Raw genomic sequence first — 16,036 nt, 5'->3', positions numbered from 1 at the left:
TATTGCAAGTGTATCTATATTGCCTGTCCCACACACCCACACATACACAGCACGCTTTCAGCCACGGAGCTCCATCCTTCCAAATCCTTATTAAGATTTGCATCTGGCCTTAAAACCAAGAGAAGTTTGCCCACCCATGGGAACATACCCAAGGAGTAATTTAAGGAACTATTTTGTCCCATAATTATTTATTTTGTCTCTCCCTTCAGTTGCTTCTTCTACTCCACAAATGATCTGGGTTTCCTGACCTATTCTTCTGGCTCATAAATGAATGCTTCTGGAAAACCAATCCAAAATACTTCATTTATCATTCTTCACTGGATAGGATGTTGGAAAGAAAATCATGTTTGTGCAACTCAATAAATGTTTAGTTAGTTAATAAAATATTATTATTTTATTAACTCAGTCAAGGGGTAGTGAAAGGTCTTTGATTTTCCAAATAAGTGAACTATTGTAGGATAATTCTATAAAGCCATCTCAGCTTGAAGAAGAGCTGGTCTACCCAAAAGTTTTCCCAATGATATTTTTTTTAACTAATAAAAGGTATTTTCTCTCCCTAAAAATTTTGTCTTGACCATGTTGTTAGGCCACCACAGGTGCTGGAATGTTCTACAAAATCATTTTGGTTCTGTTTGCCCTCGGGGGAAGATGAACGAACAGAGATCACTGTGCTTTTCACAGTAATCTGATGACTTTAAGGGAGCCCGGGCAAAAAAAAAAACATTTAGGATGTGAAGTCTCATGCAAATAAAACAGAGCTAACCCCCAGCTGCAAGTCACCCTGCTGCACTGAAGCATCCTTTAATGAGTTAGTGAAGTTTCTTACTGCTGTCCCCGAGATGTCAGTCGACATTCACAAAGACAAAAAGTCAATAGGACATATGGCTACATTTTGAGAAGTCACGTTACACAACTTCTCTGCGCTGTCTTCTAAAATTGCATTTTAAATCTGAGCTTTCAGTTCCCTGCTCTGTGTCTTGCATTTATATTTTATATATGCTTTAGCATATATTTTTGCTCCAGATACAATATTTCTTCAATATTAAATGAATAATTTTTCATTTTCATTTCATTCTCCAGCATATATCATGCCTCCTCTAATACAATTCCACTCAGGTCATATCCCCTAGAGCATACCTGTTCAATCTTGGCAGTGGTCCCGTTTCCTGACTTTAATGAAATTACAGATAGAAAAATCTGCCCCATCCCACGGTGACTCACCAAGAAAACAGACTGAGATTCGAGAAATGTGTCTTCCCTTAGCCCTATAATTTAAGTTAAATAACGACCTTGATTCACAAGATTTGCCGTTATATTTACAATAGACTTTAACTTACAGATAAAAAAAAAATAAATTCAACCCATTACAATTCACTGAAACATATCCTGATAGTATAGGTTTACCTTTTGATCCTGCAGTTATGCATGTACGTAGCATTATCTAATTGCAAGGCTTCTGTTCCTTCCATTGAAATTTGATAATACAGACAGGAGACAGCACTAGGAATGCCCTCTTTAACGTTCAGGAGTTGATCACTGGCTCGGATTTGTCCCACTTGGATTTGGAGAGAAGAGCTGTCTCCAGGGGATCAGACACCTGCCAGTACAGTCCCCAGTTATTGGTCAGCACCAGAAAGTCTGTGACTGCACCTTAACGGCCAGAGACTGCAGGGGACTTACATGCATGTCCAGGCACAAATGATCAGAGCAAGGCAAGTCTCAGATTGGCTCCTCTGCCACAAAAAAATTGAGGCTAGGGGAAAAACTTACCAAAATTTTCCATGGAAAATATATGGGGGGACAAATATTTGAGAGCATCTTCTCCTTAAATTTTCTGAGAACGAGCCAGATACACCTTGCTCCACTGAATAGCACCAATGAAATAGACTTTCAAATAAACAAAAAAGATGACCCCAGATCCACAGTCTCTTGAGGACTAACATTGGAAACAAATAGGCTATGTGATTCCCACACAGTACATATTAAGAACTTTTTCCTTGCAACTTATTTCGGATTAATTTTACCCTTCAGGTGAAGGGTTTATCTGCAGCACCACACTCGCTCTGGCTTCCTATTTTTAGATGACTCCATTTGTTTCCTCTGTGTCTCTGCTGAAAGGATACAACTGATCACAGCGATTTATAAACCTCCCTGACTTTCATGCTATTTCAGACTGCCTCTTTTTCCTATGAGAATAGGCCTAATAGGTGAAATTCATACTAGTTATAAGCCTAAACAAGTCAGTGGAATTGCACCTGGGATTCATTTGGTTTAATTTCTTTAGCCTTTCAATATACTTCTATTTTATGAAAGTATGAATCATCTCTATTACCCTCCAATGCCCTTAACCTAGGACATTAAAACAGCCTTCCTATCTTTAAGCTTCATGGTTATAGACTAGTTCTGTAAAATAGCCATATTTTGATCAAAATTCTAGTAAAATATACGAAGGGAATTATTTTATGGTCTCCCTGAGCTTACTTGGCAATTGAAGAAAATTATTGTCTTTCAGAAAAGTGAGCCCCAAAAGCAAACCCCTACCTCCAAATATTATGGCCTATCTGTTGTTCAACAATAAACATCAAACAGTCATTTCCATGGCATGCACTGGGCTGGCAGTCAGATGATTTCCACACAGTTGAATTAACCTATTTTAAATTAATTCAATTAAAATTATCTCTCATTAAGGCAGATAGCTTTAAAAGAGTCTTTTCCATTTTGGTAAATGATCCTTCAGTAAACATGCCCTGCTATCAAAACACCTGGGTAAAGTGCTTCAAATAAGGACCCAAAAAAAAGTGCATTTATATCCCAAAGGATGAGGCTATGAAAACAACCAGAGATGACAGAGTAGAAAGTTACAGTGTGCTTTTTGTAAATGACTCCAATGGACCCTTAACCTATTTTAGCTGGAATGCCACCAGGCAGAGAACTTTTGTTTAACTTTGTTAATCTACGTGGGCCATTGATGCTTAAGGAAAAGTGGAGGGAGGGAAACCAAAAGATAAGAAAGCCATCAAGTCTTGTTCCTATTTGTCATACAAACAACATTGGTTGGGAGGTCCACATGCAAATCTTTTTGTTTCAGAAGGTTAACAATCAACTTTCTTTTTCCTCATCTTTATCATTTTTAATTTAACATTTAGTCTGCTATATTCTGAGTGAGAGGTGGGTTTAAGTGTAACATGTCGGACCAGAGCCATCCTCCCACAAGGAGTAGCAAAGCAACACACAGGATCTGCCTGGGCAAATGTTTTTACTTTGCTTTCCTTTGGAGCAGAACTGGATAGGATTTTCCTATTGAAAACTGTTTTCCACTGCAAAGGAATCTGCACTTCCACTGCACGCCAGTCCTGAATCACATCAATTTTAACAAAACTTTTTTACTAGGTCTAGGCAAGAGAGAGCCTGTTGAGCGCTGCCAAAAAGTTGCTTGCCTGTAGTCAGGGGATGGCACAGGGTGGCAGGACAGTCAGCTTGAGTGACTGCCAAGATGGCCAAGATGGCCAAGATGGCCAAGATGGCCAAGATGACCAAGATGGTCAAACCTCAGGCAGCCACACAGGCCACGTAGGAGATGGGGCATCCTCCACCTCAACTCCCCCCTCCCTCACCCTGAAAGGTGCAGCCCCAGCTCTGCCTATCCTCTTCCCACCCACCCACGGCAGAAAACACCATCCCTCCTCTTTCCCTGCTCTTCTACAGCAGCAAATTCACCCCCCACCAACATACACCCTTCCCAGGACACTCTTCACTCCATGCAGAAAGTGCTAGTGCCCCCCTCCTCATCCAGCCTCTCCCACCCTGCCCCACAGGAGGACCACAGCAAGAGCCTGCCCTGTCCCCACTGTGGCGGTGTGCTCTCCCTGGTTTGCCCCCCCCTCTCCCTCTCGGCTCCTGCCCGGCCTTGGCCACCACGGCCATCACAACAGCAGCTGTGACAACTTGCACCCGGTCTCTGGGGGATGGCTGGCAGCAGAGTCAAAATACTGTCTGGAGTGGGGACCTAGAAATTTTGTTGCCATGAAAATATAACTATAGGTCAATTATCTTACTGTATAAATAGTGGACAGCCCAAGAGCCCTTTGAGCTCTCCTGTACGGCAGCGGGCTGCACGCCAGGATCTCCCCTTTGGTGAGGATGCTCACTTAAGGTTCTACTCCTCGAGGTTGAGGGATCCCTTGCCGCAACAAATTTCCGGTTCTACTCCTCGAGGTTGAGGGAATCCTTGCCGCAACAGAGTTTCGGTAAGTGACTAATAGCATGCTAAACTTTGAAGTTTTATCTAAGTAATGTAAAGGATTGATTGCGCATATATAATCCTTTAGACATAAACCGTTGACCAAGTCTGGGACTAGGATTGGATCCAGCCGCACCCAGACTCCTCTCTGAGAAGGAGTTTAGAAAGCAAAGGGGTCCTTTCTGAACCTCGTGACTCAACGGGAGGGTCTCCCTGACAGTTCTGTCTGACCCTGTCCTCTGTGCAGTAAATAATAGAGTGTACCCTGACATCGAATCTTGTAAACACTATCGCATTTACCACTGGTTTTATCACACTACTGCTTTTGTTAAATCACTGTTTCACCTTAATAAATATTTCTCTGCTTCACTCTAACTAGTGAAGTTAATCACTCCGTCCGCGACACCCACACAGGCTCTTCCCCGGGCAGCACCACGCGTGGACCTCCCCACGGAAAGGCAGAAGAATGAGCAACACAACCCCAAGAGAGGGAGTTAATCCCATCTGCCATTTCACTCACTTGCTGAAGGCACTCTGATGCCAAGGAGCGAGGCACCCAGAAGAACCCATTTCCAGTCGGTTATAGATTACTGCTCAGCGCTGTCATTTTGTAGATTTTATGTTTAATTGGAAATGCCACCCTTCCAAGCTCCTCTTAGGATTTTTTGGCCTCCATGGCATTTAGCCAGCGTGTATACATACCTGCATAACATCTTGTCTCAGTTCAGGAACTGCTGAATGCTCAGAAACAATTTTTCCCCATCTGCTAAGCTAATGACCTCTTCTAAAATGTCTGGGAGCTGTGAACATTTCCTTTTTTAGCTTTGCCAGCATGATCATATTACTGTCTGACACCCGGCAGTGTAAATTAATCTCTCCTCTTTTTTTTCTCCTCCAAGCAAATTCCTCAGAAGTGGATTTTTTTTCTCCATTTTGTCTTTTTAAGCACAGAAAGGGAAGGAGAAAAATCTTTTTTCAACCTGATATTTTCGTTTCCAGACAGACTGAAACCAATGCTGAGACTGTTTTGGAGGACGTATGCTACAAGGATGCATCTTAGAAACACACAGACCTAACTGCATTGCTTAATGGAAACTCTGTAACAGTTTTGTTTGTGGAAGTATGGAGTTGAACTTTCCAAAACAAACAAACAAACAAACAAAAAAACCAACCTGGAAATGATACTGACAAGCGCAGAACTTTGGGGGATTATGCTGATGTTGTAGTACTCAGACTATTTACTCCTGGTTTTATACACTGGCATTTGCTTCTGCATTAACACCTAAATCTTCAAAGGGTCAAAACCAAGGATGCTTGCTGTGCTTTCCTGACAAGCACATAGCCTTAGAGACAGAGGGTGGATTCCCTTTTTCTAAACTCCACTCAGTGCTGGAGATGAGTAGAGCCTACACCATGAGACTTGCACGAATTTGGGTGGAGAACTGCAGATGGTGTGATTTCAGGGGATTTTTTTGTTTGTTTGTTTTTTTGCAGACGACCTCTTGTTCTTGAAGAGCTACAAAAGACTACAGGCACCACAGGAAACGTTTTTCTCTGGTCTGCTTTGCTACATTTTTATGGCCCACTTTAAAATGAGAAGTTTAAAGTTTTGGTTTGCTTGTATCTTGTGTTTTTCCTCAAAAAATGCAGAAATAATTTTGAATTTTCTTGATTGCAGACAAGAAGACATGATCTTTCACCAAACAGATCTGTATGCCACACTCATTTTGAAACTATGGGTCACATTCTGTTCCTTATAACATCAACCAAACCACTACAGGCTCATTCAATGAAACAGAGGTTTAGGAGAGAACTAAACATAGAAAACGTATCTCTGCAGACGCCCCTCCACAAAAGCCCTGCTCATTTATTCTTGTGGTGGGGGAAGAAAGACCAAGATCTCTTCCTGCCTTAGAAATTTTAGCAGTCCACCCTAAACTGTAAAGAGTCCCTTAAATTTGTGAGGACTGCATGAAGGCTTGTGAAGCACAAGCGGCTATTTGTGCCCAGTTCAGAGCTGATGGAGGCCAGTGCTCCATCTGACTCCTCCAGAAACCTGTCTGGGCCAGGGATGTCTCTACAGTGCTGAACATGACAAACCCTGTTTGAAGGACCGCATGAACGGCGGCTTCCCCCGGTTTCACCTGATGAATCCCTCTTCCCCTCTGAAGGAGGAAGAGATGCACCCACAGAGGAACTGACCCCATTGCTGTACTTCTCAGCAGGGAACTCCCTTAAGCAACCACACTCACAGCCAAAGAACAGCATTTGAACGTACAAACTATATTTTTTTTTTTTTAAATCTAACCAGCCAAAGAACAGCATTTGAACGTACAAACTATTTTTTTTTTAAAATCTAACCCCATTTATTCTACCAATCAAGATTCTTACTCCAGCGTTTCAGCAGAGAGCCAAGAAAGACAAAGATGGCTCCTGAGGTGCATAAAGCCCAGGGAGCAGGAGAACACTGGCAAGGGTACAAACATTTAAATAACAGGGAACTTTTCTGTTTGCTTCGGTTGTTCAAAGCAGTATGGAGACAAACACAGCTCTTTAACTAAAGTTCATTAGGAATGCTAAATGCTTATGAAACCTTGTTGAAACAATTTAAAAACAGCCTAAAAGAGGTACGGAACACAAATGGTAGAATATAGCAAATGAGAGCATAAGAAAGATGCCTACTTACAGGACAGGAAAAAGGGGTTGATGAATACCAGAGACACCCAGAACACAGACACAAGAACATGAGCTCAATGTCTGGCTTTCAGCTGACTACAGCAAAATGCCAAGGGAAGCTGAACTGTTGCCAAGGGGGAAATGAAACTTGAATACATTTAAAATAAATAAACAGACTACAAATTCACATACAGGAGCCCTGTAGGTAGACTTCTGGACTTCAGCCTCTCCATTCAGGGCATTTCTGGGACAAAAATAGGTCCTTAACAACCATGTCATAAAATGAATTCTCCACTCTCCCGTTAAGGAAGGGGAAATCTCTGCACCAGCAGTGCTGCTACACTCACCCCAAAGGTGGCAACTGCTGCCTGGACACCATGTCAGGAAGCAAGTTGTGTCTGTTCCATGGCATTACTGCTATCCGAAGGGTAACACGTAACTACGGCATAAAAACTGCTTTCACACTCTTAGGAGATAAATAACACTTTCCCACTGCATTTTCAGCAAATCTCTACAATAGAGTTAATATTTCAGCATCTACACACAGAGAGTTCCACAGAGGACAAGAGAGCTACCTGGAAATAACCACACCGTTTGATTTTGTATTAGCTACCAGCAAATTTGCAGGGAAGAGGGTCATCTAGTATGGTTCCTTGTCAATCTGCCCAATTCTGCCCCCCACCCCCAAAATACTAAGTACCTTCAAGCTCATGGTTCAGCGATGCCTTCAGCCCCACAGCACGGTCTTTCTTGAAGAGCTTCAGAAGAAAGCCACTGCTTGAGCTGGGGGCAATCACAGAGAAGGAGATCCAGGAAGGCACCAGCAGCTCTGGCTTCCACCGTCTCCTCCAAAATAACCTGCCCTCACACAACTGCACACCAGAGAAGCAAATCAACACTGGAAAAGCCTCCCTGCTTTTAAAAATCAGAGAGGCTGGAACAATTTGAAGCTATACAAATAAAAAACGGTTCTTGTGTGCTGAGTACGTCAGCAGGGGAAAAAAAGGAAAGGAACGCTGAAGAAAAATTAACTTCTCAGTTGAGGAAATGACTCAACATTTTGTACAAAGTCAAGACGGCCTCCACTTGACATTTTTCAAGGGTCAGTCACCCACAGGTAGGGGACTGAGGGGAAGGTGGGGTTTTATTCACCACTGGATAGATTTCTTCAAACACAGAGGACACAAGGTGAGTAAAAATCTACTGCTATAAATCTACAGCAATCCCACGGGAGTTACGTTCCTCTGGATGTACTGTTTACATCAGCCAATTACTTAGTTACTTAAGTGAAAATGGGGCATTTCGGTGGATGTCAGTGGGATCATAAAGTCAGTTAGCAGAAAAAGAAATAGATACACATTCCTTTTTTGTACTGTCATCTCTATGCCAAATGTTTAACCTAGACATAGGAGAGAAAAAAAAACAAACCACATTCCTTTTTTGTACTGTCATCTCTATGCCAAATGTTTAACCTAGACATAGAAGAGAAAAAAAACAAAACTATTTGTTTAAATGGTTATATTAAGTTAGATTTCAAATCACTTGTGTATTTATTTGGGTACAGTACGAAACCACACTAAAGTCTACACTAATCTATTCAACAATTCAGCACTTACCAAGGATAACCTTTTCTTCCCCATATTCTCTCTTGGATGAACATTCTTCCCTCTGCACTTTCTTATTAAAAGCTATAATACTTTATGAAATGCAGTACGAATTTTGCAGACGGCCCAGAGAACCCCTGCCTGTTCACAGGTACTAGTTATAAAAAATGCCACTCCATAAAGTTATTAGAATAATAATACAAAGATGAGCATTTTAAAGTAGATAGGGGTTCATCATGGAGAGACTATTGGATTTTAGAATACTGCAAAATAAATTGTACCAGTTCTCAACCTCCACCTCAACATTTCTGCAACAGTTACTGACACAATAAAGAAAGCATAAATATACAGGGAAAACTGCAATCTTCCCTGAAGCTTTTAGCGCTCTGTAAAATTAGTTTTCTTCTTGTGCTTGTCGATTATGCCTATTTTATTGGTTTTGCTTAATTAACACTATCCAGAAGAAACTTCAAGGACATAACTGCCCTTAACCGTTGGTTACAAGATATGCTTCATTTATTTTACAAGCATAGTTGGCAAGGCAAGGCAAGAATGGGTTTCTAATTAACAACCAGGATCTGAAGAGACTAGCATGAATAAAGGGAGAGAGAAAACCTTATCAGGGTCACACCTACCCGTGCTGCTGCAGCAGAAAGGAAGTCTGTGGTTGCCATCAGGCTGATGCACACACACATCCCAGCTGGGGGTAAGGCAATGGCTAGAGCCCCATTAGCCACATTTCCAACCTGTTTTCTTTCCTCGCGTTCCCCCTCCCTTCAATAAATCTTGATTGGTATCAGCAGGCAAGCACAAAATTGTGAATGTTATCTCAAGTTAAAATGCTCTCTCGTTCCAAATCTGTTGCTCACCTGAAGACCCAAACCCGTGCTTTTACTTGAGCCGACATATTCCTGGACAAGCCGTTGGTGCAGTCAGTGCTCCGAACCACATCCTCAGCCCCAAATGCCTTCTTTGCAGACATGCCCTTTCAAACCTGACATTTGCTGTGTTGATTTTAGCTGCTTTATAGTTACCTAAGTGCTGAAGAGAGGAAGAGGATAACATGCACATACAAAAGATCTGTTGATGGGCTCTCTCTTTTCTATTTTGAAGTTCAAAAGCATATATATATATATATTATACGTCTTTGCAGCTCTCCAGGGTTTCCACCAGCTAAAGGATAGATTTTTCTGAACTGCTACTGCAGCTTCCAAAGCTGTGACTCAACAACCACACTTTCACACTTAGAAGTTTGGCAAGTGGCTTGGTGCCAGATAAACTAATAATCTAACAGCTTCCTAATATGCAGCAGGATGCTTTAATGAAAGTATCCCCATTACATATGTAAGGACAGATTATTTGCTGTAAACTCAGATAAACTTGCAGTGCTGAGAGCATTCAGAATCTCCCAAACAACATAATGTTTGGGTTGTGGAAGGTCTATTCTGGCATGACATCATTTATGAAGAAACAACTTTTGCATTTCTCATTTCAAGAAATTTATTTTCCAAATAATATTGCTGAGACCTTTACTTGTTGACTTTTTCTACAATAAGTAGTTCTATTTGTTCATTTTTTAACAGATGAAGAAATTCTTCTCAATTTGAGTTCAGTGCACTTGAGAAGCTCAGTTCAGTCTGAACCATTTCTTCTATAGACCAACCAAGTTATCTTGTATGAAGTTTTTAAAGAAATTAAAATTAGACCATTAGATATATTATTGGCTTAATGTCCAGAATGCTCTTGGGTTTATAAATACAATGCTTACCTATGCATATAAAGGCATTTCAGGTTATTTGCAATTTGCATTTATTTTGTATTAAGTATGAATACCCCCACATCTCCTACACTGAAGTCTAAGGACGTATGTCATCCAAATTCTTTTTTCCCTAGATGTTGTTGTCATAGCCATTAAGTTGAGATGACTTCACTGGATATGGAACTGCTCAGGCTCACCCCATCACTGAAAAAAACCCCTTCTCTCAAAGTGAATAAAGGCGGAGTCAAGGCTACTGCAAGCAGCCATATTCAAAATCAAGCTTTTTGTGGACTATCATGATGAAGGCCCACTACTGTCCCTGGACCTCATCTTGCATCTTTTCTTGTTCCCCACATCACAGTTTTTCATAGCATTTCTTCAGCCAAGAGCATGTGTATGCATAAGACAGATGCCATGACACCTTTGCTTGAGGTACCAGACCTGCAAAGTAGAAAGAAGCCAAACCACAAAACTAGATGCCAAAGTTTCCTTTACCAAGTTGGGTGCTTCAGAAAACTGCTTCAACTTACAAATCTCATACATGAAAGGAGAGCCGCCTGGAACTAACTGACAGGCAATACCAGGGAGAAGGGCATCCCTAGGGATCCTACTCATCACAGACTTTGCCTTGCTCTGAGTTGCCAGGAAGCACCTGCATCTACTCACCGCCCACTTCAGCTGATGGAGAAACCACCACCTCTGCCATGACTCCTTCAAATCACCTGGCAGAGCTCATTCCTCCTTTGGAAAACATGCCCAGAGGAGAACACCTAGTGATTTGAACAAAAACTTGCCTTGAGCTTCTGTCTCCTAGGTGAATGCTTTGATCCCTAGGGAAGAGATTAAGTTGAGCAATAGCACTTTCTACTGTGCAGGAGTATTTTAACCGAAATTCTGCTCTTTTGATGTCAACGTAAGTTTTGCCCTAGAGTTTGCACTATAACTTCTAATACAATGCTTTCTTTGGGGGGGGGAGGGCAGGGGGAAGTATGTCACAGAGGCTGGTGGTCAGAACTGGCATTCATCAGGCCACCACTTGAAGCCCAAAGACTGCTTCTGCAATTTCTGCAGTGACTATTTCTTGCACAAGAAGAAAGAGGCCTTGGAGTCAGCCCAACATTCACAACTTCCACATTTCCAGCAGAGTACTGTAATGACTGTGCTCATCTTGTCCCCACAAATCATGAATTCTTACCTGTCCTCTAATCAGCTCCCTAATCAGCAGAAGGCAACTGGTCTTTGATGCATGGTCACACTGGGTCATTTTCCCACCATATTGATCACATCACATTGTGAGTGATATTTATAGCCTTTTCATCAGCTTTGCTTATCTCATCTATGATCTCTCTCTCTGTTAGCATCCTCTGTGGTTTTAACACAATCTTTCAAAGTTTCAAGTTTGTTCATCTGCTACACCAGCCTTTATTTTGGCTGTCTTTGATATCCTACGTTATAACCAACTCATGTCTCTTTTGTGTGCTTCTTTCATGTCACAAGTTTTGTTTTCTCACACTTTTTTCTTTGCTCTTACGAAAAAGCTGTGTAAAAAGTGTCTGGAGCACTGAGCCATTAGAAAGGGGTTAAACCAAACATGAGTAAAACCAAAACAAAATTAACCCGAAACACTGTATGTTTATTTAAGTGACACTGAAAGCATTGATGACGCTGCAAGGAACTGCTGAGTATTTCTCTGGAAGAGTATTTTCCTTGCATTGCCAGTATTGCATTAGCAAACTACTGGTAAAGAAAGCTCTAAAGAGAAGCCCAACAAGATGCTGTTCTCTTGGAGACAACAGTTGCAAAACATCTTAGGACATTTACATGCTGCTTGTAACTGAAAGTCAATGAAATCAATCACAACACAGACGTGCTAATCTGATGACAGGACAGTTGCAGTTGCCTCTGTTGCTACGTGCTGTGTTGACTTACTGCAACTAGTAGTTTGACTTTTCTTACCACCCTAGGGGAATGGTTGTTAGAATTTGTCCCTGCAAGTGAGGCGTTACCACACCTACAAATAGAGGAACGCGACTAAAAGAAAGCTGAAGAGTCAGTTTTAAATTATATGTATTATTTGGATGTACCAAACTCAAACAGTGATTATTTAATCTGGAAAGAATTTTTAGACAGTTTTAATACAGCTAAACTCAGGGGGAAAAATATGCCCCTTGCCAGCCTTTGGTAAAGTTTAAAAGCACTGCATAGATTAATTTGTCAGGAATACTGGAGTTAAGAGTCCTGGAAAAAGTAAAAGAGCTCAGTGTAAGCTGTTATACACACACAGCTTGAGAAAAACTGACTGCTAACATGTCCAAAATAAATAGAAGATAATTATGCAATTATTTTGTAAACCCTGAGCGTCAGTTTCCGTGTTTATCATTTCTACATCACCTGTGTGTCTCCTACTGCCACCTCAATCCCCAAGCACTGAGAAGCTGCACTGACTTCAAGAGCTGCATCACCACATAGTGACATCTGAACTGATGCCAACACGTACTTCATCGTACGTAAGAAAATGCCCCTTGTTTTGTTCCTCTCAGCACAGAGAAAGCCTGTGTACCTAACCTCTGCAAAGGCTCTTTTGTGTTCCTTTTTTGGAGAGAAGTTCTCAGGCACGCCCCAAGTTAATCACTAAATTTGAAGTTGGTGAAATCTTAGCAACTGCTAAGAAAGGACTGAAGACCCATTGGCTTCGTCAAGGCAGCGCAACTGGATGAAATTAAGTGACTTCTGACAGATAAACTAAGATCCTACCTTACTGTCAGCTCGAGGCACTGTGTTTTCTGGGAAAGACTCTTTGCTCTCCTTGTTGTGAGCCAATCTCGCAATCCTCAGCTCCAAAAGTAATGGTTTTTGGGAAAAGATGCAATACCAAGCATTCAACAGTGGCCCAAAAAGAAAGTGTCCTTGTTATATACTTTACATGTCACAATTTTAGAAACTTTGCATGTCACTAACCCACATTAGAAATCTGACCTTTGAGTCCCCTTAATTTTAGGAAAGAAAATAAATTCTGCAATTTTCCTAACTTTATTTCACATTTATTATTAAGTCTTTATCTCAGATTATTCATGTGCACATTTTAGATGATGTCTTTGTATCCATTCCGTATGGATTCTGACTCTGCTGCTGAAGAAAAGCATGAGCTTTCTGAGTTTTTCTCAAAGTCAGCAGAGGAGGAGAAGGGAACAATTAGCATATTTAGAAGGCCTATAAACTGGTTCAACTTTATTCTGTTTTGCCTTCTAAAAAAGAGATCTGTATATGAAAATGAATTAGGGTCACTGCTTCTGGGACAACTCAAAAACCTAATTAGATCAAAGCAAGGAATCCTACTTGACTTTGCCAAATACTTTACAAACAGATGGAGTGAATAAGACATGAATAAAGGTCTGGAGGGAAGCAGACTCTGGTGGCTTCCCAGAGGCCATAGTCCACTGATGCTTCCTTCAGAATATCAAACACAAAGAAATTTAGGGATATCCTAAAATGTCAGCCTCCTGAATAAAAAAAAAAAAAAAAGAGGAGTAATCATCTCTTTCACAGTGAAAACAAGTTAAAAAACAAAGTTCTTCTGTTCAGCTAGGAGTGAACGGCTGAGGCAGCCAGGTGGAAATCAGTAATTTACACTTCCAGCCTCATTCAGAACTGTCTTCCTCCCCGAGCAGGTTTACAAGGCCACAGGGATAGGCTGGCAAAGGTTTGAACTCCAGTACAGGCTCAGTCAAGGCGATGACTAGGTGTGAAACACATTTTATACCTCCCCAATGCAGGAAGTCACTAAACCTCTTGCCAGTGACTACTTTTTGTTTTAAGGGCCTTAATTATTTTTTCCATCTGTCTTTTTTGCCTAAAAGAACATACATCCACTGTCTTTGGCTCATTTCCCTCTCCAGCTCACAGAAATTGCTCCACTTTATTTTGGATCCTGAATACCGGTTCTTTGAACTTATTTGAGGCCAGAATACTAGACAGTATTATTTCTTCATTTGTTGAAGAAGAAATAAAACTTCATTTTTATTTCACTCAACTACATCAGCTTGGTGTTAGTTGGAATGCTGCTCTGCTTTCCTACTAATTACTGTGATGGATTCTTGCCAGCCATCATTTTGAGATGTTAAATACTAGCTTCTAGATGAGCAGCAATGCTAAAGACAACATAACATCATTCTAAGGAAAACAGGTGGCAGCATGAAAGGAAAGCAAAGATTTTCCTGTTTGGACAGTTGCCTACAAGTCCTGGCTAAGTGACTCCCTTACGAATACAAGGTAGGGTTCTGTCAAAATAGAAGTTTGTCAACATCTCAAAACCGCTCTACTTTTCATCGTGTCAAGGCTGACTTGGTGGAGAACAGCAGTGTCATCCTCTGAGAGTGGGACAGAATATGCAGCCAGGAGGAGGCGTCTGGGACAGAGCCAGAACTGGAGGCTAAAGCAAGGCTGAAAACTTGGTGATATAAAATCACAGAATAATTCAGGTTGGAAGTGATCTCAGGAGGTCATCTACACCCAGCCTCCTGCTGAAAGCAGCATCAATATTAAATTCAGACCACACTGCTCAGTCAGCTTGTCCAGTCAGTTTTTTAATATCTCCAAGGATGGAGGAGACTCCACAACCTCTCTGGGCAACTTGTGCCAGGGCTTGTTTGTCTTCATGAAGAAAAAACTTCTCCTTACCTCAAGTCTGAATCTGTCCCATTCTAGTTCATGACCATAGTCTCTTGCTCTCCTGCTGTGCAACTCTGTAAAGAGCCTGGCTCCATCTTCTCAGTAATACCTTATAGGTATGGGTAGGCTGCTCTTAGGTCCCCCCAAAGTCCTCTCCAAGTTGAACAAGACCTCAGCCTCTCCTCATAGGGCAAGTGTTCCTTCCCTGACCAACCTGGTGGTCTCCTGCTCCAGTTAATCAACTTCCTTCTGGTAAAGCAGGGGCAAAACTGGACATAGTCTTCTAGACATGGTCTAACGAGTGCACTTTCCTTGGTGAGTAATGTTTAGTTTGCTGCAGGCAATGCACAAAGCAGCATAAGGTGGTCACAGATACCGAGAGTTTTCAAGTTGAACGGCTGGCTCACCTCGACAGATGTGCAAAAATGGGGAACTGTCAACTGATCCCACAGGATTTTGCATTCTAAGAGCCTCCATCTTTTGGAAACCGGGCACAGTGACAGATTTCCAGTTCGGCTGTGAGACATGTAGAGCAGAGCATGTGGTACTCCAAATCAGGCATCAAAAATCAGCTTTTTTATTCTGAATGGGGCTGGCACTGAGTCTGGTTTCCAGATGGTTTTCTGTTGTGTGTTTCTATTGCTTAGAGAACACAGCAAAATCAGAAGGGAAAGCCCTTCCCTACAGAGAAGCAAGAAATCAGGGAAACAGAAGTAAAAATGCAAAGAATAAGGCAATAATTAGTAAGTTAAGTCACTTCCTGTGTCACAGTTTTCTCATGATTGGAACCAGCTGTGGAAGTTCTCACTTTTATGCCAAACAATTCAGTGTTTGACTCTCCTGTCCGTAGTAGATTTGGCTGGCATTTTCCAGTCTTATTTATACGGTTAGATGCAAAGCAGCCAATTAACATGCTTGTTATTTCTTTATTAACAAACATGGTCTTTGAAAGGACAGATGCTCTTGTTTACCATCCCCTCAGATTTCAAGCAGTCTCCTTATTGGTGTTTGAGCTCTATGCTATAAAAAGTCTGACTTCTTTTGCTCTTTATCTGCTTTTGACATTTAATTTTTCAAACTGCTTGAAGC

The 16,036-nt window shown here is 41.4% G+C and overlaps 1 protein-coding gene across 9 annotated transcripts in view; it reads right to left on the bottom strand.

Annotated features, from left to right (window-relative positions):
- Positions 1-16,036, bottom strand: part of PKIB (protein kinase (cAMP-dependent, catalytic) inhibitor beta) — a 53,025-nt gene that overhangs the window by 12,842 nt on the left and 24,147 nt on the right. For 2 of the 9 annotated variants that reach the window (XM_014966330.1, XM_014966328.1), the window contains exon 1: positions 7,617-7,901. The exons of 4 other annotated variants lie outside the window; for them this stretch is intronic. The gene's annotated coding sequence lies outside the window, so the exon portion shown is untranslated. Of the gene's footprint in view, positions 1-4,760; positions 4,898-4,942; positions 4,966-6,922; positions 6,945-7,616; positions 7,902-16,036 lie in introns of those variants that run through there. 3 more of the 9 variants (XM_014966336.1, XM_014966337.1, XM_014966334.1) reach the window with 3 other exon arrangements.

The sequence above is a fragment of the Calidris pugnax genome, unplaced genomic scaffold (genome assembly GCF_001431845.1).
Source record: "Calidris pugnax isolate Ruff unplaced genomic scaffold, ASM143184v1 scaffold31, whole genome shotgun sequence".
NCBI classification, from domain to species: Eukaryota; Metazoa; Chordata; class Aves; order Charadriiformes; family Scolopacidae; genus Calidris; species Calidris pugnax.
This window is presented reverse-complemented; position numbering and strand designations above follow the sequence as displayed.